This window comes from Desmodus rotundus, chromosome 11 (assembly GCF_022682495.2).
Source record: "Desmodus rotundus isolate HL8 chromosome 11, HLdesRot8A.1, whole genome shotgun sequence".
NCBI classification, from domain to species: Eukaryota; Metazoa; Chordata; class Mammalia; order Chiroptera; family Phyllostomidae; genus Desmodus; species Desmodus rotundus.
In genome coordinates, this window is record NC_071397.1 from 6646500 (window position 1) to 6659694 (window position 13195).

Consider the following 13195-nt stretch of genomic DNA (forward strand, 5'->3'; position numbering starts at 1 on the left):
TATTAACCTAATCCATTCTCCTCATGTTACATGTGGGAAAACTGAGACCCCGGGGCAGAGACTTGTCTGACCACGTACCTCACCTCAAGAGGAGCAGAATCAACCCTGGAGCCCAGGTCTCCTGGCCACCGGGCCCACCCCACACCACCCCCATGGGCAGCTGGGTTGTGTGCCCTGGTGGCTGTGGAGGGAGAGCAGGGGAAGCTTGTAGCTGTCAGACACGTCACAGAAAAGTGCAAAAGTCCATAAAACCATACCAGTCAGAATCTGTCACTCAATTAACAGATGTTAATGGAGCATCTACTGGGTGCCAGGCAACTAGATGCATAGATGAAACAGTGACCACAAATATTACATTTCTTTTTTTCTCTACCTGATGGTGGAGTCTGGAGAAGATACGCAGAAATGGCTCCTTACAAGAGAAAGGAGGAAAAGGAAGGACAGGTCATCAACCTTGGACCTCAGATGCTGAAGGAGAAAATGTACTGGGTGTCTGCCACATCTTTGCATCCTTCAGTGACACTTTGTCGCCGATCTTTCTGGCAGGGAAACCACCTGCAGTGTGACTGGTGGGGTGAAGGTAAAGGCTGACCGAGATGCTCCATACGCTGCCATGTCGGCCACCCGGGATGTGGCCCAGAGGTGCAAGGAGCTGGGCACCACTGTCCACTGGGCCACAGGAGGACACAGGGCCCTGACCCCTGGACCAGGGGCCTGTCAGCTCTCGGAGCGCTTGCTGGCTCGGGGATAAAGATCTCACTGATTGAGGATGTCACCCCCCGCCCCCTGCCCCTCCGATAGCACCCACAAGAAGGGAGGGTCACCATGGTTACCATCTCTGAACAGGATTCTTCAAATTATTGTTTTCTATTAATAAATTGCCTTTGAGTAAAAAAAAAGAAAAAAGAAAAGCTTAAATTCTAGTGGGAGTTCTGTTTGCTTGGTGACAAAGCAAAAATGTCAAGATAAATATTGAAATAATGAAAAACCCACCCCTACCTCTCCGATTTCGTAGTTTCTGTGCCTCCCTCCTCATGATGTCTCCTGTTTTCTCTGTGTCCCTCGTCCATGTCTTCTGTGCCTTTCCTGGCTCCAGAACCCGGCCTCCCCTTCCTACTCCAAAAAGGCACCACGACAGACAAGCAGGTCCCGGCCCTCAGGATCCCACAGAGCGGAGGACTGAGGACTGAGAGGCTATTCACCTGGGTGGCCAGAGAGGGAGGAGCAGCGATCTGGCTGTGCCAAGCCCTGGGCAGGCTGCCCTGGCCCCATGCTGGCGCCCCGGAGTCGGTCTGCTGCCACCCCAGGAGAAGGACTGCTCTGTCAGTGTCTGTCCCACAGCGCAGGGAGGAAGAGAGCTCAGGAATAGGGGGGAGCAGCAGCAGTCTGCTGGCAGGCCTCCTCCCCTCCATTCCCCACAGCCCTGTGGGGGAGTCCCACGCCTCCAAGTCCATCCAAATTGTCTCTATTAACAAGGACCCCCCAGGTTGGACATCCCTAAGTGCCATCCCAGAAAGAGAATGCATCCCTGGGCTTCAGAGAAGATTTAAGTAAGGCAAGTAGGCTCATTGAACCCTCCTGGTATAAACATACAGGGAGGGCTGCTGAGGCCCTGAGAGGGACTGTCCACACCAGGAGATGTGTCTTCATCTGGTGGCAGCCAGAACGGGGTGTGAGCCTCACCCCTTTGAGCTGCTCCCTGCCAGCTTCGCATGCCCCATACATGGATTGGCTGCTAAGGGAGGAGGGTCTGAAGGGTCTAGAGCACATCCAATGACTGAGGACATCAGAGGGTTAGGGTGTGATGGAGAAGTGGGCTGAGCATGAAATGCCCCAGCTCCAGATGGGAGGCCAGGCCAAGAACGGGAGAACCACCCCCAACCCCTGCCACACACACACACACATGCACACACGCACATACACCTGTCTTCACTCGCAGAGCCTGGAGGAGAGAGAGCAGCACTGAGCATCTTCCAGGGCTGTGTTTTATTGCCTTTGTTTGGGCTTCCATGCTGAGTCTTCCTGCTCAAGCGGTGAGCAGGAAGGGGCCCTGCACAGGGTTAATTCCCATAATAGTTGGAAAACATTCTTCTGTCATTTTCGTGATTCTAGTCACTTTCTGTCCTGAGAAAAGGACCACTCCAATTCATTCATAGACATGGAAACTAGAAGCTGTCCTTTGGAATTAACACTACGCCAATGAGATCTGTAGAAAAGGAAGTCGTGAGTTTACAGGGGATGCAGAGATGCTGTGAAGTCAACTTTTCTAGGACTCTTTAAACTCAGGACCAATAGTCTTCCTTGCAGTTCAGTCATTCTGGGGGCGGAGGGATGAGGAATTGGTCCTCTATAATCGTAGAAGCTCAGAGTGGTCAGAGAGCTTGTCTCCCCATCATAGGTCACACCCCCATTGATGGGGGGCTCACTCTCTTTTCGAAGTTGCCCTTGTCTTCCCCAGATGAGGGGAGAGGATTTGGATTGTGAGGCTGTGAGGTCCCCTGGCCTCCACAGCAGACCCTGGCAGAGAAGATGGGGCACTGGAGCTTCAGATTCAATTCACACAGAGCCCCAGAGCCTTCCCGGCTGTCTGGGAACTCCGGGGAAGACAGAACTCAAGGATGAAATTTTGTTCAGAAATGGCCCTATTATGCTTCCAGGTGGTGCCAGGGAGGTGAGAGTGGTGTGGGGGGGAGGCTATGATCTGAACCACTGTAGGTACATGGGGCCTGGGCACTGCCTGGTCCCATTAACAGGCCTGGCATGTCCCTCCCGGCCTTGGCATGTCCAATGCCGGATTATGGTTTAGCCAGACTTCCTGTTCAGGTCTAGCCAGTCCTGAGCCCTGGGGGAGCAGCGGGAGGAGTGTATGACCTCCGGCCACTGTCTGGTGGACAAACAAGGTGTTTATTCAGTGAAAAGGAAAGAGGAGGCTCAGGAATGGAGCTGCTGGTGTTCCCAGCCCTTCCTTTCTTCTTCTCCACCCCACATCACACGCTCAGAGCACTGCATTAGAGTCAGAGGCCCAGGCCTACACACCCAGACATCAGCACCAAGGGACCCACAGACAGGCACACACACACACACCCCATACAAGGGGACTCTGTTGACAAGGCTCTGTTCAGTTTTCTGATATAACCTCCCTAAACACCCAGATACACACAGCCCTTGTGTTTTAAAGTCAATTAATTAATCCTGGCAAAACATAGAGTTAAAGGGATGGCTCTGGTCCAGGCTGTCACAGCCGCTGCCAAGGCCAAGATGGAGAATTGGCCAGGAGAAGGAAGGAGGTGGTAGCTGGCAGCAGGGACAGGGCATGCAGGGTGCGGTTGCCAGGTTTGTAGTATGGCACAGCTGGGGTGAACAGACTGGGCCTTGATCTTGGATGCTATCCTCAAGGCTGAAAGGACAAAGGACCTGCCTCCTTGGACTAAGGAGGCAGGCTCTGGCATCCCATGCAGAGGCAGAGCAAGAGAGGAAACAAATGGACAGATGAACTCCTACAGGGAATCTGAGGCCCCTAGGGCCTTGCTGCTCAAAGTATCACAAACAGCAGCACAACACGAGAGCTTCTTAAAAATGCAGAATCTTGGGTGCAACCCAGACCTACTGAACCAGACCTCGTTGTCCATTTACATATTCAAGTTCTGGAGGTGCTTCTCTGGAAGCTTTCTGGGGCCCTGGATGAGGGTTTCCTCATGGGTGAGTCATGGATGAGAACATCACTCTTAGTAGACTCCACTCCTGAGACTGGAAGGCCCCTTGTGAGGTCAGTCTAGCCATTTCCCCACCTCTAGGTGTGGCTACACGTCTGGTCTCTCATGTGGATTCATTCATTCATTTTACAGTTGTTTATTATGGCACCCTACTAGGCATTAGGATACAATAATAAGCAAAAAAGACGTGGTCTTTGCCCTCTGGGAGTTTTCATGCTAGTGGGACCGACAGATAAGACCTTCGTAAAGAAGTGTCTCCTGAGCTGCATTTGGAAAAGATTACCTTGGTGAGAAGGGGAGAGAAGCAAAGTCCAGGCAGGTGGTATAGTACGAACCAAGGCCCTGAAGTGAGGTGGAGAATGGCTGGTTTGAGAAACTAAAGTTCAGTGTGGCTGGAGAAAAGACCATTGTATGAGATGAGACTGTGTGCAAAGGTCTCCAGTAAGCCAGAGTTCCAAGGTGCCGGCCATACCCCTTGATAAATGGGTTTCAGAGAATCCTAGAATGTGAGACATGGAAAGAACCTTGGGCTTCATCCAGGCCACTGGTTTGCACCTGGTTCAGCTTCCTCATAAAGTAACTGTCAACGTGATCTTGGGTCATGAGTTTCTCATTTGAAAAGTATTGGGGATAGAAGAAGCGACACATTCTTGCCTAGGCTGGGAGTAGTTCATGTTGAGAGTTCACTGAGGAGTTATTATATTTTTGCAGAGGGTACTTTTATTTATTTTCCCTTTTTTAAACTATATTTTATTGATTACGCTGTTACAGTTGTTCTAATTATCCCCCTTTGCCCCCCTCCACCCAGTGTCCCCCACTCCCTCAGGCAATCCCCCCACCATTGTTCATGTCCATGGCTCATGCATATAAGTTCTTTGGCTCCTCCATCTCCTATACTGTACTTCACATCCCAACGGCTATTCTGTAACTACCTATTTGTACTTCTTAATCCCCCCACCTCTTCATCCATTCCCCCATACTCCTCTCCCATCTGGCAACCATCAAAACATTCTCTGTATACCTGATTCTGTCTCTGTTCCTTTGGTTTGCTTAGTTTGTTTTTTAGATTCAATTTTTGATAGATATGTATTTTGTGCCATTTTATTGTTCATAGTTTTGATCTTCTTTTTCTTACTAAGTCCCTTTAATATTTCCTATAATAATGGTTTGGTGCTGATGAACTCCTTTAGATGTTTCTTGTCTGGAAAGTTCTCTATCTGCCCTTTGATTCTAAATGATAGATTTGCCAGGTACAGCAATCCTGGCTGTAGGTCCCTGCTTTTAATGACTGAATATTTCTTGCCAATCCCTTCTAACCTGCACAGTTTCTTTTGAGAAATCAGTTGACAGTCTTATAAGAATTCCCCTGTAGGTAACTTAACTGCTTTTCTCTTGCTGCTTTTAAGATTCTCTCTTTATCTTTAGCCTTTGGCATTTTAATTAATGATGTGTCTTGGAGTGGGCCTTTTTGCATCCATATTGTTTGGGACTCTCTGTGCTTCCTAGATTTGCATGTCTATTTCCTTCACCAAATTATGGAAGTTTTCTTTCATTATTTTTTCAAATAGATGTCCAATTTCTTGCTCTTTCTCTTCTCCTTCTGGCCCTCCTATTATGCAAATGTTGAACCTCTTGAAGTTATCCAGAGGCTGCTTATGCAATCTTCATTTTTTTTTTAATTCTTTTTTCTTCTTGTTGTTCTGATTGGCTGTTTTTTGCTTCCTTATGTTCCACATCATTGATTTGATTCTTGGCTTCATCCATTCTACTGTTGTTTCCCTATAAATTGTTCTTTATTTTAATTAGTGTAGTCTCCATTTCGGACTGGATCTGTTTTATGCTACTAAGGTCCTCACTAAGTTCCTTGAGCATCCTTATAACCAATGTTTTGGACTCTGCATCTGATTGATTGCTTATTTCCATTTTGTTCATTTCTTTTTCTGGAGTTTTGATCTATTCTTTCATTTGGGCCACATTCTGTTGTCTACTCATTTTGGCAGCCTCCCTGTGTTTGTTTCTACGTATTAGGTAGAGCTGCTGTGACTCCCGGTCTTGGTAGCATGGCCTAATGTAGTAGGTGTCCTGTAGAGTCCCGTGGCACAGCCTCCCCTATTACCCAAGCTGGGTATTCGAGGTGTGCCCACATGTGAGCTGAGTACACCCTCCTCTTGTAGTTGAGCTTTGATGGCTGTTGGCAGGTCAATGGGAGGGACTTACCCAGGCCAGTCAGCTGCAAGCACTAGCTGTGACCACTGACTACCAACCTTTGCCCTCCGTGGAGGATCAGCTGTGCCGGGGCAGGGTGGTGGCATTCCAACTTGGTCTGTAGCTATCCTCTGGGTGCACCAGCTCTGTGTTTTCCTGGGTGGTGTAGACCAAGGCCAGCCCCCACCTGTGTTTTGCCTGGGGCCACCCTGCTTGAGTTATAAAGCTATCTGAGATGGCTGCTACTTGCGCTGGGCTTGGAGATTCCCAGGTGTAGCCTAGCTGTGAATCTAGGCTGGCTGCTGCTAGTGACGGCCCTTGGACCACTTAGCAATAGGTACAGGGGATGGGGGTTCACAGAGGCTGGCTGTTCTTGTTTCAGAGGATATAGGAATTTGTGAGGCATGAGCCAAGACCACCTATTCATATGGAAAAGCATCTTGGGTGGGCCCATAAGTCAGGTGGGACAGAGTTTCTGGGGTGGGGCAAATAGTCTTAGCCAGGTTGATGGAGTTACAGAAATGGGACCAGCCTGCCAGCCCTGTGGCTCTGTGGGAAGACGGTTTAGAAGAGGGACAATGGCCTCTGCCTGCTTTTCTGTCTGGGAGAAAGCTGTCCCCCAGTTCTCACCTTGATGCCAGACACTTCAGTTTCTCCCTGTATGCTCCTGGTACCTTTCAAGCTGCTTCCCCTGTGCTGGAACTCAGAGGGAGTGAGTCTGGGTAAATTCATGTGTGGGTTCTTTAAGAGGAACTGCTTGGGACTCCAGAAGTTTCTTCCACCAACTCAATCCCTGCTGGGTTTTGCAGCCAGAAGTTGTGGGGACTTATCTTCCTGGCACTAGAACTCTGGGCTGGGTGGCCTGGTGTGGGGCTGGGATTCCTTGCTCCTGAGATATCCCTCCCAAATTTTTATCCACCACATGTGGGTGTGGGACCAGCCTGTTCCATGTCTGCGCCCCTCCTACCAGTCTGGATGGATGTGGTTTCTTCAATTCCATAGTTGTCAGACTTCCATTCACCTGTATTTCTGAGAGTTCTGAGTTGTTCTGTATTTTAGTTGTAATTTTGATGTGGTTGTGCGAGGTGAGCCGTGTTTACCTATGCTGCCATCTTGACCAGAAGTCAGCTCTCCTGAGGAGTTATTTTAGTCAGGACACATGTTAGGCTGCTATTAGAAAGAAACCCTCAAATACAGTGCTTAAACAAGAAACAATTTCATTTCTCTCTTTGAGTAGATGGTACAGTTATTGTGTAGAGAGACAGACATCTCCTACCTTGTTGCTCTGCCACCCCCAAAACATTGTTCCACATGGTTCAAAATGAATGCTCCAGTCCTGCCATCACATTTTCACCCTTCTTCCTTCTGGGTCAATACATGATCCAGATACTGTACCTGTGACTTCTGTGCATACCTCATTGGCCAGAACTTAATCATGTGGCCACTACTAGCTGCAAGAGAATCTGGGAAATGTAGTCTTTTGCTGGGTAGCCATGTGCCCAGCTAAAAATTCTATTACTATGTAAGAATGGGAGAATGAATATTGGAGGACTCCAGAGAGTGATTCATAGTCTGAACATAGAGTTGGAGCCAGGGCACCCAGCCAGGTCTCTCCAGGATTCTCCTCTTGGACTTGAACTCTTGGCCTGCTTCCCTGAGTTCATCAGGGCTGGGTTCCATTCTGCCCCACAATTCACCCCTATTCTTACCGACTTCAGGAAGTAAACCCAGCCTGTGGAGGCTTTGGTAGTGTAGGGTTACAGTCATGGCAGGGCCCCATCACATCACATGCTGAGTTCTAGGAGAGTTTCTGGAAGGTTAGTAGGATAGATTGGGGAAGAGGTAGGTTTCCATGGCTCTCACTGCTTGTCAGAGGCTACTCCTTCTGCCCATTGTGGGAGAGGCCAGTCTGGGGTGGGCAGTGGGCTGGCTGTGTTTTCATTACCTGCTCCTGAGCCAGGACCAGGGGTGGTCCCACAGCCAGGTAAACAGCTGGCAGCAGCTGTTGGAGTGGCTAAGGAGTGCTTTCTCACCAGATTGTCTGACCCTGAGAAGGCCAAAACCAACACCAGCAGATTCCGGAGGCTGAATCCCGCCCACTCTCTGGGCTATTCACCCCAGCCAGCTGCTGGCAATGGCTCCCTCTCTGGGCCTCCGCTCTCCACTCTTGTTTTCTCTGAGAAAGACTAGAGGGTGTGTGTAGAGTGGGGATTGCAGGGGGTCAGTTTCTCAACCTCGGCACTACTGGCAGTGGGGGTCAGATAGTTCTTTGTCATGGGTGCTGTCCTGTGCATTGTAGGATGTTTAGCAGCATCCCTCGCCTCTACCCACTAGATGCCAGTAGCACCAACCCCTGCCCCTGTTGCCAGATGTTTACTGGGAGGGAGGGGGAAATCAACCCTGGTTGAGAACCACTAGTATAGATGTAAAAGCCCCTGATTTACCAAAGGAGGAAGTTAGGGATGGGTGGAGAGAGGGAGAGAGGGAAAAAGTAAGAGAGAGCCGTGACCAGTGTGGCTCAGTTGGCTGGGCATTGTCCTGAGGAGCAAGAAGTCACTGGTTTGATTCCACGTCAGGGCACATGCTTGGGTTGTGGGTTTGGTCCCCAGTTGGGACACATGTGAGGGGCAACTGATTGATGTTTCTCTCACATATCGATGTTTCTCTCTGTCTTTCTCCCTCCCTGCCCTTCTCTCTAGGAATAAGTAAATAAAATCTGTTTTTAAAAAGAGTAAGAGAGAACGGGGGGAAAAGGAAAAGAGGAATAGATGGGGAGGGGAAAAAGATGAAGAGATATTGAAAGTGAGAAAATAAGGTAAAAGAGAAAAATAAAAGGAGCAAAAGGGAGAAGCAAGGTCAGAGACAGATGAAGACCAGGCCCTGGAGGGCCAGGGCCTGGGGATGGCGAGCAGGTAATCAGGCCCCAGCTGTTGTGCTGGAGTCTTGAGATGTAACAGGCCATGCAGGAGCTGGCTTGGGGCAAAGTGGCCATCTCAGAGCTCCAGTGTTGTGGTCAAAATTGAGGTCCTGGCATCCCTTTCCTCCCCAGAAAGCAGGCCACAGAGCAGAGCTTTCAGGGCTCAAGCTTCTCCCAGGTCTCTGGCCAGGAAGCTTTCTTAGTGAGGTTGGAATTTGAATGTGGGACCTCCCAAACTTTCTCTAAGCCCCAGTTTTCACCTCCAGAGGATGGGTCATTGTTGAAGAGAAAGCATGCAGGACTGATCATTTTTTTATCTTTCCTTTCCTAAAACCCCACTGAGATGATCTTGATAAGACAGAGCCCACAGGACAAGGAGAGAGAAGGAGAGAGTGAATAGTTCTGCAGAAGCTGTACCTTAACTGCCTATGGTGGGTGGGTGGAGGGATGGGAGGATGGACAGGACAGCAATAAGAAGAAGCAGGTTGCTTCAAGCTGCTGGTACACTTCGAAAGGCCAGATCCCTCTGAAAAGGGGGTATAGGGTGGGGCTAAGGAGGACTGGTTGGAAGTGAACAAAGGGAGCTCAGGTCCACCCCCCTCCCCCATCCCAAGTACTTCTTACATAAATAGCCACTGCCTTCCCCACCCTAGCAGAAAATGGGCCGCCTTAGCAACAGAGAGGTTTACACAGCTGAAGCAGGGAATTAGGTACTAGTCTGAACCAAATGGTGAGTTTCCCTGAGCCCTTCCCCACTCTGCATCAAAACATTGAAAACAGGTTTATATCCCCCAGCAAATTCCAAAGATTCTCTCCAGGGAAATTGGCCCAAAAGAAAAGTCCTACAAAGGCTGACATTCAGGGGTTTCTCAGTTAAAAAAAAGAAGTCAGCTTGCCACCAAGTGCCCTAGGCACAAGCCCTGCTCATATAGCCAAAGCCTTAGTCTTAAATATGAATAGATAACTGAGCATCACTGAACATTGGAAGAGAGGCATCCCTATGAGAAAGAGAAGCCAAAATAAGCAAAATAATGAAATAACTGGTAGATGATACAGAAAACAGAATCCTTTTTATTTCTTTGAAATAATTAATATTGTCAGAAATAAGAAAAATACTACAACCTTTGAAACAAGAATAGGATGCTATACAAAGTGACGTTTACAGAATAAGAAATGGCTCTTGAAAATTGAAAGTGTAACAACCTATATAGTAACTTTGCTAAAAATATTTAACCCGAATGTAACCATGATCTGACTTTCAGTCTCCAGTAAATATTACATGGGGTAGAATGAATTAAATGACATCCTGAGGAAGCGACTGGACAAATCCAGAATGCAGGACACTCTATAAGGCAACTTCCCAGACCATAAAGTGTCAGTGTGGCAGGAGGAACAAAAAGATGGGAGAAGTATTACAGATTTTAAAAAGACTAAGGAGACCTAACAACCAAATGAAACTAGATAGGGTTCTGGCTCAAGCAGACCAGCCATAAAAGAAAATTTGGATACAGTTGGGACAATTTGAGTATGGATAGGATATTAAAGATAATAGGGAATTATTGTAAATGTTTTAGCTGTGATAATGGTGGTATGTTTATGTAGCCGAGTGTCCCTAATTTTAGGATCTGCAGGTTAACATATGCCAAAATCAAGCATAATGTCATCTACAAATTTCTTTCAAATGGTTCTGCCCAAATGTACAGGCAGTTAATAGTTAGACATATAATAACATTGTTCAGTTTACTAGTCACTTATGGCTACTAATCACTTTAAATCACCTGAATTGAGTTATGCTATGAGTATAAAATGCACACTGGATTTCAAAGACAGTAAAAAAGAGAGAGAGAGAGAAGTATAAAATATCTTATTATTTTTTCATATATATTGCATGTAGAAATGATATTTTAAAATAAATAGACCACAAAAGCTAATTTCCCCTGTTTATTTTTACCTTTTTAATGTGATTGCTAGAAAGCTTAAAATTCCATATATGGCTCACATTATATTTCTAGTGAACAGCACTGACTTACGTGGTAAGGGGAGATGTTAAGCATACTATTCTTTCAATTTTTCTGTACATTTACAGTTTTCTTAATAAATATTAGAGGGAAAAAGAAACAAAATAAAGGTAAGGTAGAAAAATTCTTTTGAGCAACAGGAAGGTTGAAAGATAAAGTTTAGAAAATCCTCTTAAAAGTAGAATAAGAAGAAAAAAAAATAAAAATTGTAAAATGAGAGAACCAGTTCAAGAGGTGTAGCTCAAAAAGATAGAACATAATAAGTATAGACAGGAGCCAAAGGTCGTGAGCTTCTAGATTGAAGGGGAGCTCTCAGAGTTCAGCACTATGAATGAAAAACTACACCAACCAATGCACTGGGAAATAAAGAGATTCTAAAATGTTTCCAGTTTCCAGAGACAGAGAGAGAGATCACATGAGAAAGCCTAGGAATCAGAATATCACTGAACCACAGCCACACAGGAAGCTGGAAGACAAATAAAAAAAAAACAACCCTCAAAATTCTGAAGGAAAACATTTCCAACCTATAATTAGATACCCAGCCAAACTATCAGTCAAGCTTAAAGGTAGAATAAAGATATTTTTAGACACGCAAGGTCTCAAAAATTTTATCTCCTTATACCATTTCTCAGAAAGATATGAAGGAATTACTCCATCAAAAAAAGAAGTAAATGAAGAGAGACCGAAGGCATTGGACTCCAAAAAACATGGACTCCAATGTAGGAAGGAGGCAAGGGGAATTGCCAATGAATGGTGAACACTTTAGGATGCTAGCTATGTAGCAGGCCTAGAGAGTAGCCATCCAGCCAGGAGCAGAAACGCGGTTGGGTCTGAAAGCAATTCACCAAGAGAAAAAAATGGGACCGATACTCTTCTGAGAGGAGTTTTACAATCATAGCAGGGAGTTTGGGAAGTCATGGCTAAAACATACAAGACTAAGCAAATAAAAAACTTAGAAAACAAAATGTCATGTCCCAAAAAAAGTGTAAACCAAGTATATCATGTAATATTTACTCAGTCATAATTAATATAAACACCAAATTGTGACCTAACCCCAAACTGAGGTTAACTATGTTGGGAGGATGGGAAAGAAAGTAGGCGGGCTGGGGGCAGAACGGAGCCAGTCCTCGTCTTTTGCAGTAGGAAGACCATCTGTACTAACTAAAGTAAGATAAAAACAATAATGAGATAAAAATAACTATATGTTACTTAGAGAAGTGGAGGAAAGATAGGAAGAAATAGCTGGAAGGTCTAAAAGAAGTTGCTGCTGGGGGCTGGGGGTGGGGAAGGGTGAGGCAGGCAATTGCCGTTTTCCGTTACCGTACGTGTGGTATTATTTGACTTTGAAAAAGTACTTGTATATATCACTTTGCTAAAAATAAAAGTTGAGTTAAGAGATAAAGAGAAAACCCAGGTCATCCAGGGCAGGGCAAGTGATTGCCCAGAAGTGAGGGTCATTCCAAGTGTCACTGCCTGTCAGCTGCCTACGCAAGCTCCTCTGCACAAGGCTAGAGGGAGCTGTTTGGAGGAAGCGTTATCCCGGCTACCTCCATGACTCACAGGCTCCCATTGTTTCTGCACCCCTGCCATTCTTCCACCTTGGGGATGTGTGTGTTGATGTGCGGGGCGGGTCAGAGGAACTTGCTTGTGTTCTTTGTTTACTGTGTGCCCCACTCCCATCCCCAGGGGTACAGGCTTCCTTGCCAGGGACCAGGTGTCACACATGGGGCACCGGGCGCCAAGAGGGAGAAAAAACAACCTTAAAATACCCCTCTGCCTGCCCATTGTGGAAACTCAGAATCATGTGGTTGAACAAGACCTATGAGATCAACTTGCCAGTATCTCAAAGACGAGGACACCAACCCTTTGCCTGAGCACTTTGAATGACAGGAACCTCAGTTCTTCAGTGGGACACTTTTGGGGGTCAGGGGCAAAGTGAGGGACACATAAAGGTCTTTGGTGGCTGAAGGCTTTTGCATGGGCTGTTCCCATGGACAAGGCATTTTGGGTATCAAGGAACTCACTAGTCATAAAAGGTGAAGGTCAATGTAAGGATGTAGCTCTCAAGAGAACCAAGGCCTGACTAATCCCTTGTCACTGTCTCTCTTGCTATGTACCAGCTTTATGCTCCTAGTTCTCACTGCACACCTTCTTCCTCTCCCTACTCCCTGGCTCATACATCATCCCAAATGCCTACCACCACTCCCAAGCCTCCATGATCTTCTGGCTCAGCTCCCCACAGCTTACTGGACCACTTTCTCATTATCTTAATTTCAAATGCCTCATCAGGTCATTTCATTGGTCCGTCATGGTTCAGGTTTCCTCTTCTAGTCCAATCAGCT

At 46.8% G+C, this 13195-nt stretch overlaps 1 pseudogene; it reads left to right on the forward strand.

Annotated features, from left to right (window-relative positions):
* Positions 1-254: 254 nt before the first annotated feature.
* LOC112302435 (small ribosomal subunit protein uS11-like) lies at positions 255-874 on the forward strand (annotated as a pseudogene).
* The last annotated feature ends 12321 nt before the right edge of the window (positions 875-13195 follow it).